Below are 25,202 nucleotides of genomic sequence, written 5' to 3' on the forward strand. Positions count from 1 at the left end.
TGTGAAATAGTAGTCCGTGTGCGGATGGAGAGATTGCGTCTTTTCATGAACCGGAAACCTGTCGCTTAGTAGGAGCCATTTTGTGGTCTTTACAGATGTAAACACACAAAGGAAATGAAACGTAATATCCGCGCGCTTCTTCTTCTTCTACGCGGGCGGGTGGTTGCTTACAGTAGAAGAAGAAGCGCTTCCTGTTCTATGGGGGGGGGGTGCTTACCTTGGCGGTTGCTTGCGTAGAAGAAGAAGCACTTCCTCTTCTACGGGGAAAAAAGATGGCGGCTGTTTACCGTAGTTGCGAGACCGAAACTTTATGAAAATGAATCTTAATATTAATCCATATATAAAGCGCACCGGGTTATAAGCCGCACTGTCAGCTTTTGAGTAAATTTGTGGTGTTTAGGTGCGGCTAATAGTGCGGAAAATACGGTAATCCATTTTGATCTCTATCTAAACATTTGCAAATGTATGGGGGGGAAAAAACTATTACCTATTCGACATAAACATTTTGCCGTGCTTGGCAATGATAATTGAAGATTATGTTTAAATGACCATATTTAGGTGGAACTCAAATTAATTTAAAGAATCAAAACATACACTGCAAAAAGTCAGTGTTCAAAAAGAAGAAAAAAAAAATACAAAAATGAGGGGTATTTTATTTGAACTAAGCAAAATTATCTGCCAATAGAACAAGAACATTTGGCTTGTCAAGACTTTCCAAAACAGGTCAAATTAGCTAACCTCAATGAACCCAAAAATACCTTAAAATAAGTATATTCTCACTAATAACAACTGTACTACTATATGAGTACGTATTTTCTATTGTTTCATTGAAAATAAAACAGCAAAGTCCATTTGGCTGTCATCTGTTTTAATATGAGACACAATTGTGTCAAAGTCATGATTTTTTTTTTTACAATAAGAAATGATTACTTTAAAAAAGCAGTTTTATACTTGTGAGTGTTGATGACACAGCTTTGCAACACTTGATATTCTAGTTTCAAGCATGTTTTACTCAATATAGGTCATCACATCTCAGCAACAAGCTGTAATATCTTACTGAGATCATTTAGGACCAAAACACTTAAAACAAGTAAAACACTCTAACATAAAATCTGCTTAGTGAGAAGAATGATCTTATCAGACAGAAAATAAGCAAATATCACCCTTATTTGACATATTTCATCTTACTTAGATTTCACTTTTTGCAGTGTAGTAGGTATCATAGAAAGATCATAGTTTTTATTACTATAGAAATATGTAATTGCACAACAACAATGTCCTTACTGCGTTATGGAGAGTTACTTGATGGCATCTCACCTATAACTGCTTTACTTCTCATCCGTTTTGGTGTTACAGGATGTAGTAAAATTCCTATGTATGAGAAAGCATCTGGAAAGTATTCACAGTGCTTCACTTGTTCCACCTTTTTTGTAATGTTACAGCCTTATTCCAATATGGAATACATTAGTTTTTGTCCTCAAAATTATACACACAATGCCACATAATGACAATGTAAACATTTTTTTATTTTTTTTTATTTTGCAAATTCTGTTGTGTTGTTGTTTCTCTATCTTATCCCCCTCTTCCCTCAACTTTCCTTTCTGTCTTCCTTTTTTCCCTCTTTCTATCCCCTCCTGCTCCGGTCCAGCTGCGCCAAACACTAATGTAAAGCCATTTTATAAAGTCAAATACAAATAAGAAGAAGTATCTCACACTTGTCTTTTGTAAAGTAAATCTGTACAGCAAATATGGGCAACTACAGGCCTCATATTTTAACTTTTTAAGGTCAAGGCAAGTGTTGCCTTGAAGGAGGGCTCATATTTTAGGGCACCAAGGCAAGTTAGAAGGACAACAAGCCAAACATTATTTTCTTTCGAGCCAGGGGTTCTAAAGCATGCGTGTATATGTATGTATGTATGTATTTATATATATTAGGGGTGTAACAGTACGTGTATTTGTATTGAACCGTTTCGGTACGGGGGTTCCGGTTCGGTTCGGAGGTGTACCGAACGAGTTTCCACACGGACATATTAAGTAGCGTGACGCACGTTGTGTAAACAATGCACACCGAGGCACAACACACGGCATGCTAGCAGCTAACGGGCTACGATAGACTGACTTTACGTCTTCTTTTCACCGTACATGTCCTCTTTTGCGGAGCTGTCAGGGCGGAGTTTCTTAAATACCTCAAATGTCCAGCATTTTGAGTTAGGGTAGCGTGTATTTTCAATGTACGTTCGGGGTTAAGAAGGGGTTAAAAACAAAACAAATTGTGCACGCAGCAGCATTGGTGAGGGAGGGGCAGAGACAGAGAGAGAGAGAGAGTTATGATAAACGCGCATGCGTCGCCAGGCTCTGCTTTTTTTATCCAGAGATTTATCACATTTAATATTAGCCGCACCTAAAAACCACAAATTTACTCAAAAGCTGACAGTGCGGCTTATAACCCGGTGCGCTTTATATATGGATTAATATTAAGATTCATTTTCATAAAGTTTCGGTCTCGCAACTACGGTAAACAGCCGCCATCTTTTTTCCCCGTAGAAGAGGAAGTGCTTCTTCTTCTACGCAAGCAACCGCCAAGGTAAGCACCCGCCCCCATAGAACAGGAAGCGCTTCTTCTTCTACTGTAAGCAACCACCCGCCCGCGTAGAAGAAGAAGAAGAAGCGCGCGGATATTACGTTTCATTTCCTTTGTGTGTTTACATCTGTAAAGACCACAAAATGGCTCCTACTAAGCAAGGTTTCCGGTTCATGAAAAGACGCAATCTCTCCATCCGCACACGGACTACTATTTCACAGCAACTGCCTAAAGACTTTCAAGAAAAGCTGGCTACTTTCCGTGCATATTGTTAAAACAAGATAGCTGAAAAAAAGATCCGGCCAGAGAACATTATCAACATGGACGAGGTTCCACTGACTTTTGATATTCCTGTGAACCGCACTGTGGATACAACGGGAGCACGTACGGTGAATATTCGCACCACAGGGAATGAGAAGTCATCCTTCACTGTGGTTCTAGCTTGCCATGCTAATGGCCAGAAACTTCCACCCATGGTGATATTCAAAAGGAAGACCTTGCCAAAAGAGACCTTTCCAGCCGGCGTCATCATAAAAGCTAACTCGAAGGGATGGATGGATGAAGAAAAGATGAGTGAGTGGTTAAGGTAAGTTTACGCGAAGAGGCCGGGTGGCTTTTTTCACGCAGCTCCGTCCATGTTGATATACGACTCCATGCGCGCCCACATCACGCTGGTTTTTAATATATTATTAAAGTTTGACTGACCTATCTGACTGTTTTTTTGACATTCCTTTAGCGCAGTTAGATGCGGCTTACAACACGGGCGGCTTATAGGTGGACAAAGTTTTTGAAATATGCCGTTCATTGAAGGCGCGGCTTATAACCCAGGGCGCCTTATGGTGCGGAAAATACGGTAATATTGAATCAAAATCAATGTTATTATGAATTATTGACCTATCCAAGGTTCCCATTACTTCACATCAAATATTACACTAAGAAAAATATTTTTGGTGGAAGATTTTGCAAATTTGGTAAATAAATAACCCAAAAATGTATATTTTGTTCTTTTCTTACTGTACCGAAAATGAACCGAACTGTGACCTCTAAACCGAGGTACGCACTGAACCAAATTTTTTGTGTACCGTTACACCGCTAGTAAATAGTCATGAACATAAAGAAAACACATTGAATGAGAAGGTTTGGCCTGTACTGTATATCATATAACCCCTTTAAGATTCAGCCTCGTGTTACATTTTTAACACGATTTTGCAGAGATGACAATTTCCTCCAAGGCAAATTATGACACATCCGAACTTTTTGACCGTAAGATGCTAAATGAAGCTTTTACTGGGCTCGCTAGCACTGCGGCCAGCCTGTCAGGATACACGCTGCGTTCCATTAGTCCGCCTGGCAGGGACCTTGCAGCAGGTGTAATTGAACAGACTCCTGGATGCACACACTGCCCTCCCTCCTCTCCCCGCCACAGTAATGACATGGAGAAGGCGGCGATGGTAAAAGTACGTTTGTGAAGATGTGAGGCTGAGCGTTGCATAAAGAGAAAAATGCAAGGCGAACATTTGAAGCAGGTTTAAGATGGATACAAATGGAAATTGCGTGAAAGATCTAAGAAGGGTATTGCGGGCAGGTGTCATTTACACTAGCGTCAGACTGCAGGAAAAAATAAATTAGCTTTTTTACACCTTGGACTTTAAATTCCGACATAGCTAAAATGTGTCTCCTTTAATGTGGAGGCCTACTTTTATGCTGTGCCAGGAAGTTGAATGCAGGCGCTGCTGCTGATCTGTTTTGTGGCATTTATCATCCCTAATGAAATTCCATTTGTCCTTCTCCTTTATCAGATTTTCACGAATCTGCTAATGGCAGTGCGAGGTGTAAAGAGATGCAGCGTTGGCTGTGTATGATGTTCTACAGAGCAAAGAAGGCTAGAGCTACATTGTAATGTTTACAGCTTTTAGTGAGTAACTCTTAAACAAAGCAGTGTATGGGCCATATTAAGCTGTGAGCTCCAGCAGATGCCTATTAATTCCAGTTGGGGACCCATGGTATCACATCTTATTACCACCCGTTTGCACTTCTCACACCTATTATAATTGTTGCACTTTTAGCTTCAGTTTTTTTTTTTACTACCAGCAATTAATAATAATAATAATAATAATACCTGGGATTTATACAGCGCTTTTCTAAGTACCCAAAGTCGCTTTACATGTAGAACCCATCAATCATTCACACCTGGTGCTGGTAAGCTACTTTCATAGCCACAGCTGCCCTGGGGTAGACTGACGGAAGCCCCTCCGACCACCACCTATCATTCATCATTCAATTCACCGGTGTGAGTGGCACCGGGGGCAAAGGGTGAAGTGTCCCGCCCAAGGACACAACGGCAGCGATTTTTGGAAGGTAAGAGGCGGGGAGCGAACCTGCAACCCTCAGGTTTCTGGCACGCAGGCCCGGCCCTAACCAATCTGGCGCCCTAGGCAAGATTTTAGGTGGCGCCCCCCCCCACATCGGCAGCGAAGTGTATATACAGGTAAAAGCCAGTAAATTAGAATATTTTGAAAAACTTGATTTATTTCAGTAATTGCATTCAAAAGGTGTAACTTGTACATTATATTTATTCATTGCACACAGACTGATGCATTCAAATGTTTATTTCATTTAATTTTGATGATTTGAAGTGGCAACAAATGAAAATCCAAAATTCCGTGTGTCACAAAATTAGAAGATTACTTAAGGCTAATACAAAAAAGGGATTTGATGACATGGCACCCCAAACCATAACTGATGGTGGAAACTTTACACTAGACTTCAGGCAACGTGGATCCTGTGCCTCTCCTGTCTTCCTCCAGACTCTGGGACCTTGATTTCCAAAGGAAATGCAACATTTGCATGGTTGGGTGATGGTTTGGGGTGCCATGTCATCTGCTGGTGTCGGTCCACTCTGTTTCCTGAGATCCAGGGTCAACGCAGCCGTCTACCAGCAAGTTTTAGAGCACTTCATGCTTCCTGCTGCTGACCTGCTCTATGGAGATGGAGATTTCAAGTTCCAACAGGACTTGGCGCCTGCACACAGCGCAAAATCTACCCGTGCCTGGTTTACGGACCATGGTATTTCTGTTCTAAATTGGCCCGCCAACTCCCCTGACCTTAGCCCCATAGAAAATCTGTGGGGTATTGTGAAAAGGAAGATGCAGAATGCCAGACCCAAAAAGGCAGAAGAGTTGAAGGCCACTATCAGAGCAACCTGGGCTCTCATAACACCTGAGCAGTGCCAGAAACTCATCGACTCCATGCCACGACGCATTAACGCAGTAATTGAGGCAAAAGGAGCTCCAACCAAGTATTGAGTATTGTACATGCTCATATTTTTCATTTTCATACGTTTCAGTTGGCCAACATTTCTAAAAATCCCTTTTTTGTATTAGCCTTAAGTAATATTCTAATTTTGTGACACACGGAATTTTGGATTTTCATTTGTTGCCACTTCAAATCATCAAAATTAAATGAAATAAACATTTGAATGCATCAGTCTGTGTGCAATGAATAAATATAATGTACAAGTTACACCTTTTGAATGCAATTACTGAAATAAATCAAGTTTTTCAAAATATTCTAATTTACTGGCTTTTACCTGTACTCACAAGAACCCGAATAGCTTTGTCTTTGACCTTTTTTTTTTTTACTTACAACTATACCTAATATATAAAGGGGTGAAAAAGTGACTATTACCTGCAGGGCAAACATTAGCTAACCAGAAGGCAATAACAATGTAAACAAAAAACACCTGCTTAAAAGATCTAATACAAATGTCCCTGAGGAATGTAAGGTGGGAGTACTGTAATTACCTAACGTTACATTATTATTTTCCATAACAATTTAGCCCCCTCCACAATATTAACCCGACGTTAAAACAGAACTAGCTATTTATTGATTAGCAATTGCCGAATCATGTAACATTAGCTTAATGCTAAAAAGCCAGGTTACTATCACATTCTGTAACAGACAAATAATTTCATGTAGGCTAACGTTACCTACCTGCTACCTCTGTCTTTTCTCGTTTCTCCTCCTCTTCTTTTCTCTTTTTTCTTCCCTGGGCACCTGACAGTTTTGGCCGTTTTGACATCTTGTGTTGATTTTTTGATGTGGTGACGTCCAAAAAGAGTCATGATACGGGAAGGGAGGGGGCGCACCGTGCGGGGGGAGGATGGGGGGGGGCGTAATGTTGTAACACGGCGTGGCGTAGTGGAAGAGTGGCCGTGCGCGACCCGAGGGTCCCTGGTTCAATCCCCACCTAGTACCAACCTCGTCATGTCCGTTGTGTCCTGAGCAAGACACTTCACCCTTGCTCCTGATGGGTGCTGGTTAGCGCCTTGCATGGCAGCTCCCTCCATCAGTGTGTGAATGTGTGTGTGAATGGGTAAATGTGGAAGTAGTGTCAAAGCGCTTTGAGTACCTTGAAGGTAGAAAAGCGCTATACAAGTACAACCCATTTCTATTAAATAGGCTTTACTTTGCATTTTAATTAACGTGGGATTATTTTTTGTATTTAGAAATAATAGTACCAACTTTTTTTTTTTTTTTTTTTCTCCAACATTTGTGGCACTGGCGTGGCGCCCCCTGATGGACGGCGCCCTTAGCATTTGCCTATACGGTAGAGATGCGCGGTTTGCGGGCACAACCGCGGAGTCCGCGGATTATCTGCGGATCGGGCGGATGAAATTTAAAAAAATTAGATTTTATCCGTGGGTCGGGTCGGGCGGTTGAAAAAAAAAAGAAAAAAGATTTTAAATAGATTCAGGCGGGTGGCAGTTAAACCAATTGGTAAATATATATACATAGTTAAATGTTGTTACCCACATACGAAAAACGAGCAGGCACCTGCAGCATATGCCACAACAGAAGAAAAAAAAAGAAAAGAGATGGACACTTTTACGGAGCGGAGAAGGGACGCCTCGCCGGGGTCCGGGACCGAGGCCCCTTCCCCCGAGAGGGCCCCACCGGGAGCCGTAGCTGAGGCGATCCGCGAGAAGGGCCCGACGCACGTCCAGGGTCACCACCGCGCCTACCGCACCGACACCCCGCCTCGTCCGCCTTCGCCGCGGCCGGCGTCACGCGCAGCAGGTAAGCAGCTTAATTACCTGCCCGCCACCCCCGCGGGGGCTCGTAACAGGGGTCACTCCGCGCGCTCCGCCCGCGCAGCTTACCTGCCTGCCACCCCCGTTGCCGGGGGCGCGTAACAGGGGTCACTCCGCGCGCAGTGCGCTCACGAAAGGGGTGGGGCTCACCCTGGTTGATATAGACAGCAGCAGGACGGTGGCCCTGGACGTCGGAACCCGCTAAGGAGTGTGTAACAACCCACCTGCCGAATCAACTAGCCCTGAAAATGGATGGCGCTGGAGCGTCGGCACCATACCCGGCCGTCGCCGGCAGCGAGACGCGCTTGGAGGTGCGCTCAGCGCGGCTCCCATATGATTGCGCACTGGTGTGCGTCTGGGCCGTGACAGCGTGGCACGCGAATGTCTGTGCTGCATTGGATCAGTCTCCTTTCTTTAACAGGCAAAAGCTTTATAACCTCACTAATGCCTTGCATCGTCTATATTAGATATATAACAACAGGCGGGTGCGGGCGGATGCAGTTCTGATTAAATGTTAGGTCGGGTGGATGGTGGATGGTTGACGACTTTCTGATGCGGTTGCGGATGAAATAATTGCCTATCCGCGCATCTCTACTATACGGCCTATGCCACGGGCCGGTTGCTCTACCCACTACGCCATGCCGCCCCGGTCTGTCGCCGCCTTTTAGGATTTTCAGACATTTATTTAGTCAAAATGCTGTATTTTACAATGTACACAGTGAATAGTAATATCTGAAACCATGCAAGGTGAGTGTGTGTGATATTGCACTTCTACTGTAAATCAAGTTAGTCAGGTGATCATTGCCACTGTGTTATTGTACAAAAGCCAAAAGCAGGGAAGTTGTCACGTTGTGTAAATGGTAAATAAAAAGAGAATACAACAAATCCTTTTCAACTTATATTCAATTGAATAGACTGCAAAGACAAGATATTTCATGTTCACACTCAGAAACTTTTGTTATTTTTTGCAAATATTAGCTCATTTGGAATTTGATGCCTGCAACATGTTTCAAAAAAGCTGGCACAAGTGGCAAACAAGACTGATAAAGTTGAGGAATGCTCATCAAAGACTTATTTGGAACATCCCACAGGTGAACAGGCTAATTGGGAACAGGTGGGTGCCATGATTGGGTATAAAAGCAGATTCCATGAAATGCTCAGTCATTCACAAACAAGGACGGGGCGAGGGTCACCACTTTGTCAACAAATGCCTCAGCAAATTGTTTAAGAACAACATTTCTCAACCAGCTATTGCAAGGAATTTAGGGATTTCACCATCTACGCTCCGTAATATCATCAAAAGGTTCAGAGATCCTGGAGAAATCACTGCACGTAAGCGGCAAGGACGAAAACCAAGCGGTACTGCATCAAAAAGCGACATCGTTGTGTAAAGGATATCACCACATGGGCTCAGGAACACTTCAGAAAACCACTGTCAATAACTACAGTTGGTCGCCACATCTGTAAGTGCAAGTTAAAACTCTACTATGCAAAGCCAAAGCCATTTATCAACAACACCCAGAAACGGCTGGCTTCGCTGGGCCCGAGCTCATCTAAGATGGACTGATGCAAAGTGGAAAAGTGTTCTGTGGTCTGACGAGTCTACATTTCAAATTGTTTTTGGAAACTGTGGACGTCGCGTCCTCCGGAACAAAGAGGAAAATAACTGTGAATGCACCATTATTGCTAAAAGGTACATATCGGTCGGTTTTGGAGCAACACATGTTGCCATTCAAGCAACGTCTTTTTTATGGACGCCCCTGCTTATTTCAGCAAGACAATGCCAAGCCACGTGTTACAACAGTGTGGCTTCATAGTAAAAGAGTGCGGGTACTAGACTGGCCTGCCTGTAGTCCAGACCTGTCTCTTATTGAAAATGTGTGGTGCAATATGAAAGCTAAAGTATCAGAAGGGAGACTGTTGAACAACTTAAGCTGTACATCAAGCAAGAATGGGAAAGAATTCCACTTCAAAAATGTGTCTCCTCAGTTCCCAAACCTTTACTGAGTGTTGTTAAAAGGAAAGGCCATGTAACACACTGGTAAAAATGCCTTTTTTGCAATAAATTCTAAGTTCATGATTATTTGCAACAAATAAGAAAGTTTCTCAGTGTGAACATGAAATATCTTGTCTTTGCAGTCTATTCAATTGAATATAAGTTGAAAAGGATTTGTTGTATTCTCTTTTTATTTACCATTTACACAACGTGACAACTTCACTGCTTTTGGGTTTTATAGCACACTGTAGCACCAATTACAGTGAAAGGAGCGAGCACGTACAGTACAAATTAGAGATGTCCGATAATATCGGCCGATAAATGCTTTAAAATGTAATATCGAAAATTATCAATATCGTTTTTTTTATTATCTGTATCGTTTTTTTTTTTAGTTTTTTTTAATTTACTTTTTATTTTTATTAAATCAACATAAAAAACACATAATAATTATAATAATAATACCTAGGATTTATACAGCGCTTTTCTAAGTACCCAAAGTCGCTTTACATGTAGAACCCATCAATCATTCACACCTGGTGGTGGTAAGCTACTTTCATAGCCACAGCTGCCCTGGGGTAGACTGACTACTTTCTACCGATGTCTGGTCCAGTCCGTTTGCATTCCGGGAAAACAATCCTTGCAGTAAGCTGCGTAAAAGTCCAAGCCATGACACACCTGGAGTCGAACTTTTACTTGCATGCAGAGCGGCCCCAGGCCTATAGACACTACATCAACACGCCCAAGACAATGGGCATATACACCCCCCCCCACCCTCACCCCCACCCCACGCCTTCACCAGCGCTTGATTCCCCTTCGGGGTGATGGACGGCTGGCAGCGCTTTATAGCAGCAGTCGACCTCCAGGGCCCCAACCCCCCCCCATGTTGCGAGTTGTCGTGATTAGAGATGTCCGATATTATCAGCCGATAAATGCGTTAAAATGTAATATCGGAAATTATCGGTATCGTTTTTTCATTATCGGTATCGTTGTTTTTTCTTAGATTTTATTTTTTATTTTTTATTAAATCAACATAAAAAACACAAGATACACTTACAATTTAGTGCACCAACCCAAAAAAAACCTCCCTCCCCCATTTACACTCATTCACACAAAAGGGTTGTTTCTTTCTGTTATTAATATTGTGGTTCCTACATTATATATCAATATATATCAATACAGTCTGCAAGGGATACAGTCTGTAAGCACACATGATTGTGCGTGCTGCTGGTCCACTAATAGTACTAACCTTTAACACTTCATTTTACTCATTTTCATTCATTACTAGTTTCTATGTAACTGTTTTTATATTGTTTTACTTTCTTTTTTATTCAAGAATATTTTTTTAATGTATATATCTTATTTTATTTTACCTGGTTGTCCAAATTAGGCATATTAATGTGTTAATTCCACGACTGTATACAGGTATAAACCAGTAAATTAGAATATTTTGAAAAACTTGATTTATTTCAGTAATTGCATTCAAAAGGTGTAACTTGTACATTATATTTATTCATTGCACACAGACTGATGCATTCAAATGTTTATTTCATTTAATTTTGATGATTTGAAGTGGCAACAAATGAAAATCCAAAATTCCGTGTGTCACAAAATTAGAATATTACTTAAGGCTAATACAAAAAAGGGATTTTTAGAAATGTTGGCCAACTGAAAAGTATGAAAATGAAAAATATGAGCATGTACAATACTCAATACTTGGTTGGAGCTCCTTTTGCCTCAATTACTGCGTTAATGCGGCGTGGCATGGAGTCGATGAGTTTCTGGCACTGCTCAGGTGTTATGAGAGCCCAGGTTGCTCTGATAGTGGCCTTCAACTCTTCTGCGTTTTTGGGTCTGGCATTCTGCATCTTCCTTTTCACAATACCCCACAGATTTTCTATGGGGCTAAGGTCAGGGGAGTTGGCGGGCCAATTTAGAACAGAAATACCATGGTCCGTAAACCAGGCACGGGTAGATTTTGCGCTGTGTGCAGGCGCCAAGTCCTGTTGGAACTTGAAATCTCCATCTCCATAGAGCAGGTCAGCAGCAGGAAGCATGAAGTGCTCTAAAACTTGCTGGTAGACGGCTGCGTTGACCCTGGATCTCAGGAAACAGAGTGGACCGACACCAGCAGATGACATGGCACCCCAAACCATCACTGATGGTGGAAACTTTACACTAGACTTCAGGCAATGTGGATCCTGTGCCTCTCCTGTCTTCCTCCAGACTCTGGGACCTCGATTTCCAAAGGAAATGCAAAATTTGCATGGTTGGGTGATGGTTTGGGGTGCCATGTCATCTGCTGGTGTCGGTCCACTCTGTTTCCTGAGATCCAGGGTCAACGCAGCCGTCTACCAGCAAGTTTTAGAGCACTTCATGCTTCCTGCTGCTGACCTGCTCTATGGAGATGGAGATTTCAAGTTCCAACAGGACTTGGCGCCTGCACATAGCGCAAAATCTACCCGTGCCTGGTTTACGGACCATGGTATTTCTGTTCTAAATTGGCCCGCCAACTCCCCTGACCTTAGCCCCATAGAAAATCTGTGGGGTATTGTGAAAAGGAAGATGCAGAATGCCAGACCCAAAAACGCAGAAGAGTTGAAGGCCACTATCAGAGCAACCTGGGCTCTCATAACACCTGAGCAGTGCCAGAAACTCATCGACTCCATGCCACGCCGCATTAACGCAGTAATTGAGGCAAAAGGAGCTCCAACCAAGTATTGAGTATTGTACATGCTCATATTTTTCATTTTCATACTTTTCAGTTGGCCAACATTTCTAAAAATCCCTTTTTTGTATTAGCCTTAAGTAATATTCTAATTTTGTGACACACGGAATTTTGGATTTTCATTTGTTGCCACTTCAAATCATCAAAATTAAATGAAATAAACATTTGAATGCATCAGTCTGTGTGCAATGAATAAATATAATGTACAAGTTACACCTTTTGAATGCAATTACTGAAATAAATCAAGTTTTTCAAAATATTCTAATTTACTGGCTTTTACCTGTATATCGGTATCGGTAATTAAGAGTTGGACAATATCGGGACATCGACAAAAAAAGGCATTATCGGACATCCCTAGTACGAATGCATGCACGTGGATAAAAGGATGCAGATCATTTTGCGTGCTGCATGAAACACCTTCACGCAGCAACAATGCGCCTCTCGGGACCGCCTAATCTTAACCTGTTCAACGTTCATGTGCAATTGCCAAACAAAGCTGGAGTTAACATGATGTGACCTTCGTAATCCTTCCATGAATCCCGCGCCAGTTAGTAATGAGACAGTTCCATCGTCGCCGCCCATCTCATCTCCATCTTTCCCGCCACTGCCCGCCTGCTATTGATTGGTGTGGAAATTGACATGCGGCATATATGCAGCGTCCATTACAGGGTGCCCCTGTCTTACTGTTTGGACTGCAAATGGATGAGGGCGTGGGGTGAAACGGCTATCTTTTATCAAAGAGTTCACTGAGAGTTACTAGGAAGAAGACATGCAGATGAGTTATGGGTGTCATGGCTTGGTCCTGGGTGTTTGCTTTTCCGGGATGCAACGGAAAGTTGGCACGGGCGAGACGGGAATGAAGGTACATGATTTATTTATATTTATCAAAAAAAAAGGAATAAACAAAAAGCGCGCACAGAGGCGGAGAATAAACTATGAAACCAAAAGACTATAGCAAAAAAAGTACAAACAAAAAACACGCACAATGGCAGAGAACAAACTATGAAACCAAAAAGACTATAAACATGGAACAAAAACTTACTTGGCTTGGACAGAAATAGTTGCTTGAGGAATTGACATGGAAAGACAGGCATGGACAGAGCATACCGTATTTTCCGCACCATAAGCCGCCCTGGGTTATAAGCCGCGCCTTCAATGAACGGCATATTTCAAAACTTTGTCCACCTATAAGCCGCCCCGTGTTATAAGCCGCATCTAACTGCGCTAAAGGAATGTCAAAAAAACAGTCAGGTCAGTCAAACTTTAATAATATATTAAAAACCAGCGTGATGTGGGCGCGCATGGAGTCGTATATCAACATGGACGGAGCTGCGTGAAAAAAGCCACCCGGCCTCTTCGCGTAAACTTCCCTTAACCACTCGCTCACCTTTTCTTCATCCATCCATCCCTTCGAGTTAGCTTTTATGATGACGCCGGCTGGAAAGGTCTCTTTTGGCAAGGTCTTCCTTTTGAATATCACCATGGGTGGAAGTTTCTGGCCATTAGCATGGCAAGCTAGAACCACAGTGAAGGATGACTTCTCATTCCCTGTGGTGCGAATATTCACCGTACGTGCTCCCGTTGTATCCACAGTGCGGTTCACAGGAATATCAAAAGTCAGTGGAACCTCATCCATGTTGATAATGTTCTCTGGCCGGATCTTTTTTTCAGCTATCTTGTTTTTACAATATGCACGGAAAGTAGCCAGCTTTTCTTGAAAGTCTTTAGGCAGTTGCTGTGAAATAGTAGTCCGTGTGCGGATGGAGAGATTGCGTCTTTTCATGAACCGGAAACCTGTCGCTTAGTAGGAGCCATTTTGTGGTCTTTACAGATGTAAACACACAAAGGAAATGAAACGTAATATCCGCGCGCTTCTTCTTCTTCTACGGGGGCGGGTGGTTGCTTACAGTAGAAGAAGAAGCGCTTCCTCTTTTATGGGGGCGGGTGCTTACCTTGGCGGTTGCTTGCGTAGAAGAAGAAGAAGCACTTCCTCTTCTACGGGGAAAAAAGATGGCGGCTGTTTACCGTAGTTGCGAGACCGAAACTTTATGAAAATGAATCTTAATATTAATCCATATATAAAGCGCACCGGGTTATAAGCCGCACTGTCAGCTTTTGAGTAAATTTGTGGTTTTTAGGTGCGGCTAATAGTGCGGAAAATACGGTAAATGTGGTGAGGTCGTCAGAAAGACAAACTGAAAAACACTGAACTTAAATACTACAGACATGATTAACGAAAACAGGTGCGTGACTCAAGACGTGAAACAGGTGCGTGACGTGACAGGTGAAAACTAATGGGTTGCTATGGTGACAATCAAGAGTGCACAATGAGTCCAAACGTGGAACAGGTGAAACTAATGGGGTAATCATGGAAACAAGACAAGGGAGTGAAAAGACAGAAACTAAAGAGTCCTATAACTAAACAAAACATGACTTAAAACAAAACATGATTACGCAGACATGACAATGGGGACCTTTTGTTTCCCAACTAAATGGGAGGAAAACTGTAAAGTTGCACTTGAAGAATAACAAAAAAAGAGTTGAACTTCATTATGTACAGTGCATCCGGGGAAAGTATTCACAGCACTTTTTCCACGTTTTGTTACATTACAGCCTTATTCCAAAATGGAAGACATTCATTTTTGTCCACAAAACTCCACACTAGGGTTGTACAGTATACCGCGATACTACCGTATTTTTCAGAGTATAAGTCGCACCGGCCGAAAATGCATAATAAAGAAGGAAAAAAACATATATAAGTCGCACTGGAGTATAAGTCGCATTTTTTGGGGAAATGTATTTGATAAAAGCCAACAGCAAGAATAGACATTTGAAAGGCAATATAAAATAAATAAACAGGCTGAATAAGTGTACGTTATATGAGGCATAAATAACCAACTGGCATACCTGCCAACTACTCCGGTTTTCCCGTAATTAGTACGGTTTTCATCAACCTATTCCGGGTTACGGTTGCAGTGATAAAAAATACGGTTTTTCATTAATTAAATTTTTTTTTTTTTTTTAAAGTTTTATTCACGAAATCGCGTAACAACAATGACAATCGACACTGCTTCCCGTAACTTCCTATCGAGCCATTCCGAATGCCATGCGCGAGGCTATTTATAGCACCGCTGCCAAGCACGAGGCACCAGTTGCCATTGTTTCCAAACGAGCGAACGATCATGGAATCAGCCGGAGAAAAATCGCAAACGAGTCTTAAACCGAAAGGAAAACTGCAGTCATTCCGTGAAGAATATTCAAAAGCCTATCCGGGAATAATTATCCGTTCCAAAAAGGGTGAAAACTACGCGAATTGCACCTTGTGCAGACAAGATTTTTCGATCGGACACGGAGGAATTAGCGATGTAAAAGACCACGTTGGGACAAAAAAACACAAGTCTAATGCCGTTGCTAAATTTGGATTTTAGCCACAAAAAGGTAATGACACCAATGTTATCTATTGGAATTGTTTAGTACTGTTATACTGTTAAAAGTGTTTATACTATTTATGCTTTCAAGTCCAAGTTGAAGAAATCTTGTTAAATGTTGACAGCATAACTACCAAAATACAGAAGTATGTCCTTAATATTTTTGCAGTGCTATTTCTGTTGAAAAGTTCAAATGATTACATTAGAGATGTGATGTGCCACTTTTCAAGTGTCTGATGGCTTCAATTAATTTTCATTAATTTTTCATATTTTGAATTCTTTTGAAAGGCTTACAAAAAAACGACATTTGAATTGTAATTCCATGCTATTGACAGGATTATTAATTTTAATGAAGTTAGCTTACCATGTTTACAGTATGATAATTGTGATAGAAATGTGAATTTTAGGCACAGAATATTTTTTACAATTGAACAAGGCAGTAGATTATACAAGCTTGGACAGAAAATTAATAATGACACCAATTTTTTTTTAATGGAATTGTTTAGTACTGTTTTACCATTTGTTTACTGTAAAAAGTGTTTATACTTTCAATGAACAAATTGAAGTCTTGTGAAAGGTTGACAGGATAACTGGCATTAACTGTCAAAATAATTTCAAACTATTGAAGTTAGTTTACAGAATAAACATGTCAATCAACCCATATGATTTTTGCTGTAATATTTTTGTTTTGAAAAGTCACTGTGACTGATAGAAAAGTGATGGTTTTAGCAACATTTTAACCTGTCTGAATGCTAATAATCATTTTGCGTCGGGGGGCGAAGCCTGAACCCCCCACCAGGACTTTGTCCTGGACCTACCGGGGCCTGCGGCCCCTGGACCCTGGCTACTAGGTTTTTCTGATTTCAAAAGTTGGCAGCGATGAACTGCTATGTTAACGTAACATATTATGGTAAGAGTCATTCAAATAACTATAACATATAGAACATGCTATACGTTTACCAAATGTCTGTCTTTCCCCACAAAATGAGCCCAAATGCATATTTCTTTCCTCACTTTCTATTGTGAATGCATGTTGCAGTGACTGAGATTTACTGGAAGTCCCTCAGGTGATATTAGTCTGGCTGCACCTCAAACCCTAACCTCACAAAGTCTCTGTTGCCCAGAAAAGGTCCTCTGAAATCGTCATTCTTTGCTCACGCCTGTGCCTTATGCCACCCCCCCACCACAACTTTTACCAGACTGTACGCATACCCCCTACCCCGCCCACTCTCCCCACCCCTTGTTATAGATTGTGACCGCCGTTAAGTGATGCATTATTCATTACCAGCATGTCGTTTGTTGATGGATGGCTGTTTGAGAGCCCTGTCCGTTAAATAAATCAACAAATAAAAATGCAAATTTTCACATTTCGTGAGACGGAACCTCGCCAAAGTCCCTCCCCCACGGTCCCTCACTGCCTTCTATTCAAAAGGCTGCCCTCGCTTGCCATCTCTCCATCTCCCTCCCTCTGTTGGCCACTTATTCTCATTTTTGCTCTCTCTCTCCTCCTACTGTTGACAGGAAGAAAAAACAAATGCGAGAAGCACATGAACTTGCTGATCTTCCCTCTCTTGGCTTTTATTATCCTCAGTCTTGTTCTCGCCTGATACTAAAACATTCTTACAATCTCCCAACTTTTCAGCCAAGTTAGCAAAACGGCCTCCATGAAGGCCCATCAGCATGTTTTAAAGAACACAAGCATGAGTGGGATGCTCCGTCTTGTGTGCTCGCCATACGCATGCATATCAACAAGTGCTCCCATGCCATCATTTTAGAGTACCAGGACTCTATAGAAAAGTTTGGGTTTTTTTCTATGTGTCATCATTTTAGGGTACCAGGACTCTATAGAAAAGTTTGGTAAATTTGACTAAGTGTCTAGGAGCATGTCCCTTTAAGAAGGCCGACCTGCCTTGGTTCTCCACCTGGGTCCGGAACGCAAAATTGTCCCTCTCCTCGCTGGAAGTCACAAAAAAAAAAGGCGTAAATTTGACTAAGTGTCTAGGAGCATGTCCCTTTAAGAAGGCCGACCTGCCTTGGTTCTCCACCTGGGTCCGGAACGCAAAATTAGTCCCTCTCCTAGCTGGAAGTCATAAAAAAAAAGGCGTAAATTTGACTAAGTGTCTAGGAGCATGTCCCTTTAAGAAGGCCGACCTGCCTTGGTTCTCCACCTGGGTCCGGAACGCAAAATTAGTCCCTCTCCTAGCTGGAAGTCATAAAAAAAAAGGCGTAAATAGTGTCTAGGAGCCTGTCCCTTTAAGAAGGCCGACCTGCCTTGGTTCTCCACCTGGGTCCGGAACGCAAAATTGTCCCTCTCCTCGCTGGAAGTCACAAAAAAAAAAGGCGTAAATTTGACTAAGTGTCTAGGAGCATGTCCCTTTAAGAAGGCCGACCTGCCTTGGTTCTCCACCTGGGTCCGGAACGCAAAATTGTCCCTCTCCTCGCTGGAAGTCACAAAAAAAAAAAAGGCGTAAATTTGACTAAGTGTCTAGGAGCATGTCCCTTTAAGAAGGCCGACCTGCCTTGGTTCTCCACCTGGGTCCGGAACGCAAAATTGTCCCTCTCCTCGCTGGAAGTCACAAAAAAAAAAGGCGTAAATTTGACTAAGTGTCTAGGAGCATGTCCCTTTAAGAAGGCCGACCTGCCTTGGTTCTCCACCTGGGTCCGGAACGCAAAATTAGTCCCTCTCCTAGCTGGAAGTCATAAAAAAAAAGGCGTAAATTTGACTAAGTGTCTAGGAGCCTGTCCCTTTAAGAAGGCCGACCTGCCTTGGTTCTCCACCTGGGTCCGGAACGCAAAATTGTCCCTCTCCTCGCTGGAAGTCACAAAAAAAAAAGGCGTAAATTTGACTAAGTGTCTAGGAGCATGTCCCTTTAAGAAGGCCGACCTGCCTTGGTTCTCCACCTGGGTCCGGAACGCAAAATTGTCCCTCTCCTCGCTGGAAGTCACACAAAAAAAAGGCGTAAATTTGACTAAGTGTCTAGGAGCATGTCCCTTTAAGAAGGCCGACCTGCCTTGGTTCTCCACCTGGGTCCGGAACGCAAAATTGTCCCTCTCCTCGCTGGAAGTCACAAAAAAAAAAGGCGTAAATTTGACTAAGTGTCTAGGAGCATGTCCCTTTAAGAAGGCCGACCTGCCTTGGTTCTCCACCTGGGTCCGGAACGCAAAATTGTCCCTCTCCTCGCTGGAAGTCACAAAAAAAAAAGGCGTAAATTTGACTAAGTGTCTAGGAGCATGTCCCTTTAAGAAGGCCGACCTGCCTTGGTTCTCCACCTGGGTCCGGAACGCAAAATTGTCCCTCTCCTCGCTGGAAGTCACAAAAAAAAAAGGCGTAAATTTGACTAAGTGTCTAGGAGCATGTCCCTTTAAGAAGGCCGACCTGCCTTGGTTCTCCACCTGGGTCCGGAACGCAAAATTGTCCCTCTCCTCGCTGGAAGTCACAAAAAAAAAAGGCGTAAATTTGACTAAGTGTCTAGGAGCCTGTCCCTTTAAGAAGGCCGACCTGCCTTGGTTCTCCACCTGGGTCCGGAACGCAAAATTGTCCCTCTCCTCGCTGGAAGTCACAAAAAAAAAAAAGGCGTAAATTTGACTAAGTATCTAGGAGCATGTCCCTTTAAGAAGGCCGACCTGCCTTGGTTCTCCACCTGGGTCCGGAACGCAAAATTGTCCCTCTCCTCGCTGGAAGTCACAAAAAAAAAAGGCGTAAATTTGACTAAGTGTCTAGGAGCATGTCCCTTTAAGAAGGCCGACCTGCTATGGTTCCCCACCTGGGTCCGGAACTACAAAATTGTCCCTCTCCTAGCTGGAAGTCATCAAAAAAAGGCGGAAATTTGACTAAGTGTCATTATTTTAGAGTACCAGGACTATAGTGGGGGAATTGGCGGTGTGCAGCGCTGCATGTGATGCGGCTTCAAACCAGCAGAGAATTATGTTCGCAACTTCAGCGAAGCATGCTTGGAAGAATTCATGTTTTGTATTTGGAATGGCCGTGGTTCCAGTGTGTGTGTGTACTGAATAATTGAACAAGCCAGACAGACTGAGGGATTGCATCTCTATTAGCCTAATCTCCTTGGTTTTGCTTTATTTATTTCACTGCACAGTCCTTCCTTTCTATCGCAGACAAAGAAGACTGCTTCTTTCCTTTTCTCACGCTTACATGAAACTATTTCCATGCACTACATTTCCATTAGTGTTTTTTTTTTTCATTCATTAAAGGTCAAAGCAAAAAAACAATCATAACATTTAAAAAAAAAAATCATGAATGAAGAAAGTATACATTTATAATATCTGCCCCCTATTCACACAGGTACAATTGTTGTTCAATTCAAAATTTGATAATTTGTTTGTCATAACAAACAACAAAATAAACAAGCATGAAAACAATCATTTACTCCAAATCATATATTTTTAGGGCCCGCATGGCCCATTGCATAAGGACTCCCAAAGGGAGTCCTTATGCAATGGGACATAAGGACCTATTGAATTTGTAAGGTTTTATTCTTTATTCTTTATTCTTTATTCTTCCGCCGCCACATTAAACTGTAATTTGACCCATTTAACATGCTTCAAAACTCACCATATTTGACCCACACATCAGGACCTGCGAAAATTGCCTTTTTTTAAAAAAACGAACCACAAAACTCAAAATTGCGCTCTAGCGTTCCCTAGGGGGAAAAAAACTAGACTGCCTGTAACTCCCACTAGGAAGGTCGGAGAGACATGAAACAAAAACTTCTATGTAGGTCTGACTCAGACCTAGATTTTATAATAGTACATTCTCGGGCTAAAATCAACAGGAAGTTGGCAATTCCCCCTTCAAGACAAAAAAGTACTAAAAACAGTCACTTTTGCCTCTTTGAGCTGTATTTTGACACCCTTAACATGCTTCAAAACTCACCAAACTGAACGCACACATCAGGACTGGCAAAAATTGCGATCTAATAAAAAAACCTAACCCCAAATCTCAAAATTGCGCTCTACCGCAATTTGTGAATAAAACGCAGAAAAAACTGCTCCTCGGAAGAAAAAAATGACAAAACTGCCTGTAACTCCCACTGGGAAGGTCGGAGAGACATGAAACAAAAACCTCTATGTAGGTCTCACTTAGAACTGCATTTCATTAATTGACAACCCCCAGCAAAAATCAACAGGAAGTTTGCTATTCCCCCTTCAAAACAAAATGTTTGTAAAAACCGGTCACCTTTCTTCAAACATTATCTCCTCTGAGCGCGTTTGTTTTTTCAGCTTCAAACTAACACAGGAGAGAGATTGAACACTTCTGATTAAAAGTTGGCGAAAGAGTTTTGATACCTGCTCCGGTTTTGATTTTATGACCCTTCAAAGAACCGCTGCGCTGATGGTGCTGCGCTGCTGTTTTTTTAAGATGGCTGCTTAAAAGCAGGATGCACCAGCGTGCCCACACAATGCAGACAAGGTAGGTACACTAGACAAAAGTATTGAGACACTTATGACTATCACTGGACAAAAGTATTGGGACACTTAAGCCGAAAACTGGACAAAAGTATTGGGACACTTGGGACTACAACTTGACAAAAGTATTGGGACACTTGCGACTAAAAGTAGACAACAGTATTGGGAAACTTAGGACTACCACTGGACAAAAGTATTGGGACACTTACACTGGACAAAAGTATTGGGACACCTGCCAAATACGCGGGCCCGACCAATGCTGCTTGCAGCTTTAATCATCATTTGATTTTTTAATTTTTTTTTAAATACAGAAAGAGTTTTACATTGTTTGTTCCATAAACTAACACCCCTGATTGAAATGCTTCTTTCCATTGTGGCTGTTCTAAAACTAAATGTATTAAAGATTTAAGTTCCTTTTAAATTATATATTTTTCGGAGTATAAGTCTCTCCGGCCGAAAATGCATAATAAAGAAGGGGAAAAACATATATAAGGCGCACTGGAGTATAAGTCGCATTTTTGGGGGAATGTATTTGATAAAAGCCAACAGCAAGAATAGACATTTGAAAGGCAATTTAAAATTAAAGCTGCAAGCAGCGTTGGTCTGGCCCGCGTATTTGGCAGGTGCTAGTCCTAAGTGTCCCAATACTTTTGTCTACTTTTAGTCTGAAGTGTCCCAAGACTTTTGTCTAGTGTACCTACCTTGTCTGCATTGTGTGGGCACGTTGGTGCTTCCTGCTTTTAAGCAGCCATCTTAAAAAAACAGCAGCGCAGCAGCATCAGCGCAGCAGGTCTTTGAAGGGTCATAAAATCAAAACCAGAGCAGGTATTAAAACGCTGTTCTGTTATTTTATACAGCACAATTTTGAGATTTGGGGTTAGGTTTATTTATTAGATCACAATTTTTGCCAGTCCTTATGTGTGTGTTCAGTTCGGTGAGTTTTGAAGCATGTTAAGGGGGTCAAATTACAGCTCAAAGAGGCAAAAGTGACTGTTTTTAGTACTTTTTTGTCTTGAAGGGGGAATTGCCAACTTCCTGTTGATTTTTGCCCGAGAATATACTATTATGAAATCTAGGTCTAAGTCACACCTACATAAAGGTTTTTGTTTCATGTCTCTCCGACCTTCCTAGTGGGAGTTACAGGCAGTCTAGTTTTTTTTCCGTAGGGGGCACTGGAGCGCAATTTTGAGTTTTGTGGTTCGTTTTTTTAAAAAAAAAGGCAATTTTCGCAGGTCCTGATGTGTGGGTCAAATATGGTGAGTTTTGAAGCATGTTAAGTGGGTCAAATTACAGTTTAAAGTGGCGGCGGAAGAATAAAGAATAAAGAATAATTAAAGCTGCAAGCAGCGTTGGACGGGCCCGCGTATTTGGCAGGTGCTAGTCCTAAGTGTCCCAATACTTTTGTCTACTTTTAGTCTGAAGTGTCCCAAGACTTTTGTCTAGTGTACCTACCTTGTCTGCATTGTGTGGGCACGTTGGTGCTTCCTGCTTTTAAGCAGCCATCTTTAAGAAACAGCAGCGCAGCAGCATCAGCGCAGCAGGTCTTTGAAGGGTCATAAAATCAAAACCAGAGCAAGTATTAAAACGCTGTTCTGTTATTTTATACACAAGGTTTTAATCTCTCTCCTGTGTTAGTTTGAAGCCGAAACGACAAACGCGCTCAGAGGAGATAGTTTTTGAAGGAAGGTGAACGGTTTTTACAAAAAATTTGTTTTGAAGGGGGAATAAGTTAAAGTTAAAGTTAAAGTACCAATGATTGTCACACACACACTAGGTGTGGCGAAATTATTCTCTGCATTTGACCCATCACCCTTGATCACCCCCTGGGAGGTGAGGGGAGCAGTGGGCAGCAGCGGTGGCTGCGCCCGGGAATCATTTTGGTGATTTAACCCCCAATTCCAACCCTTGAATAGCAAACTTCCTGTTGATTTTTGCTGGGGGTTGTCAATTTATGAAATGTAGGTCTAAGTGAGACCTACATAGAGGTTTTTGTTTCATGTCAGGGAGAGTTACAGGCAGTTTTGTCAGTTTTTTCATCCGAGGAGCAGTTTTTTGTGCGTTTCATTAACAAATTGCGCTAGAGCACAATTTTGAGATTTGGGGTTAGGTTTTTTTATTAGATCACAATTTTTGCCAGTCCTTATGTGTGTGTTCAGTTCGGTGAGTTTTGAAGCATGTTAAGGGGGTCAAATTACAGCTCAAAGAGGCAAAAGTGACTGTTTTTAGTACTTTTTTGTCTTGAAGGGGGAATTGCCAACTTCCTGTTGATTTTTGCCCGAGAATATACTATTTGGCTACCCCTGTGGTAAATTTTAAATGTGCTTTATAAATAAAGTTGATTTGATTTGATTTGATTATGAAATCTAGGTCTAAGTCAGACCTACATAAAGGTTTTTGTTTCATGTCTCTCCGACCTTCCTAGTGGGAGTTACAGGCAGTCTAGTTTTTTTTTTTCCATAGGGGGCGCTAGAGCGCAATTTTGAGTTTTGTGGTTCGTTTTTTTTTTTAAAAAGGCAATTTTCGCAGGTCTTGATGTGTGGGTCAAATATGGTGAGTTTTGAAGCATGTTAAGTGGGTCAAATAACAGTTTAAAGTGGCGGCGGAAGAATAAAGAATAATAAAACCTTACAAATTCAATAGGTCCTTATGTCCCATTGCATAAAGACTCCCTTTGGGAGTCCTTATACAATGGGCCATGCGGGCCCTAATAAATCAAGAATAGTGAACAACAGGCTGAATAAGTGTACGTTATATGAGGCATAAATAACCAACTGGTATGTTAACGTAACATATTTTGGTAAGAGTCATTCAAATAACTATAACATATAGAACATGCTATACAATCTGTCACTCCTAATCGCTAAATCCCATGAAATCTTATACGTCTAGTCTCTTACGTGAATGACATCAATAATATTATTTGATATTTTACGCTAATGTGTTGATCGTTTCACACATAAGTCGCTCCTGAGTATAAGTCGCACCCCCGGCCAAACTACGAAAAAAACTGCGACTTATAGTCCGGAAAATACGGTAATTACTTTCTCTTTTAACAAATCTGTTTTGAATTTTGTTTGGTATCATTTTTGCATGTGCTTTGTACGTGATTCTTAAGATATCATTCCTTTACCAATTAATTACATTTCAATAAGTTTAACTGTTTGAATACTGGGTTTGTGGGTTCTCGTCATGCATTTCCATTAATGATTCTTACGGCTCTCTTCCACAAAAAGATTGGATTCAAATGTTTTACAGGCACAACCCCACACTTTAACACAATATGTTGGATAAGGAACAGTCAGTGAGTTATAGCAAATATACAATGTGTTCTGATTTAGAAAATTAGTCTGACTTCTCAAATAGTTTGGCTCAAAAGAAGCATTCTACAACCACCGGAAACACCTTAATCTGATCGTGTTTGTCTTTTGAAAAGTCCGATTAACACTTCTAGATTATGCGATTAAAAACCAGATCTCTTGAGTGTCGCGCATACACCAGTATCAACACATGGGTTTAAACCCGGAAGCGGATCCCATTCAATAAAAACATAAGCAACAACTGGAATGAAGAGGAGACTTTATTTGCAAACAGAACAAAAAAACCCCGAAGATTTATTTAAAAAGGTAGCTAAGGGATAGCTGAACAAAAACGAGTCGGATGGAAGCGAAGCGGGTATGTACACAACCTCCTTATGTTGCATTTGTGCACTCCAAACCGGTTTGCAAACACTCTGTATTCCACACAACTTGTACAGAACAATAGCAACCCTCATTTTTAAAGTGGTATCGGGACACGGACGAACAGTCTTTTCCTTCGGACTCGAAACTCCTTCCATCAACCCACAGTTTATTGGTTGAACTTTCCATTCTCCGTCCGAAAACTCTATCAAAACAACTCTCTCCCACCAGTCTTTGCTCCGGACCCACATCCAATCCAGCCATTCCGAGACCTT

At 41.8% G+C, this 25,202-nt stretch overlaps 1 protein-coding gene across 2 annotated transcripts in view; it reads left to right on the forward strand.

The window, feature by feature from the left end:
* Positions 1-25,202, forward strand: part of kiaa1328 (KIAA1328 ortholog) — a 91,596-nt gene that overhangs the window by 63,328 nt on the left and 3,066 nt on the right. The window lies entirely within an intron of this gene.

This window comes from Nerophis lumbriciformis, linkage group LG38 (assembly GCF_033978685.3).
Source record: "Nerophis lumbriciformis linkage group LG38, RoL_Nlum_v2.1, whole genome shotgun sequence".
Classification (NCBI taxonomy): Eukaryota; Metazoa; Chordata; class Actinopteri; order Syngnathiformes; family Syngnathidae; genus Nerophis; species Nerophis lumbriciformis.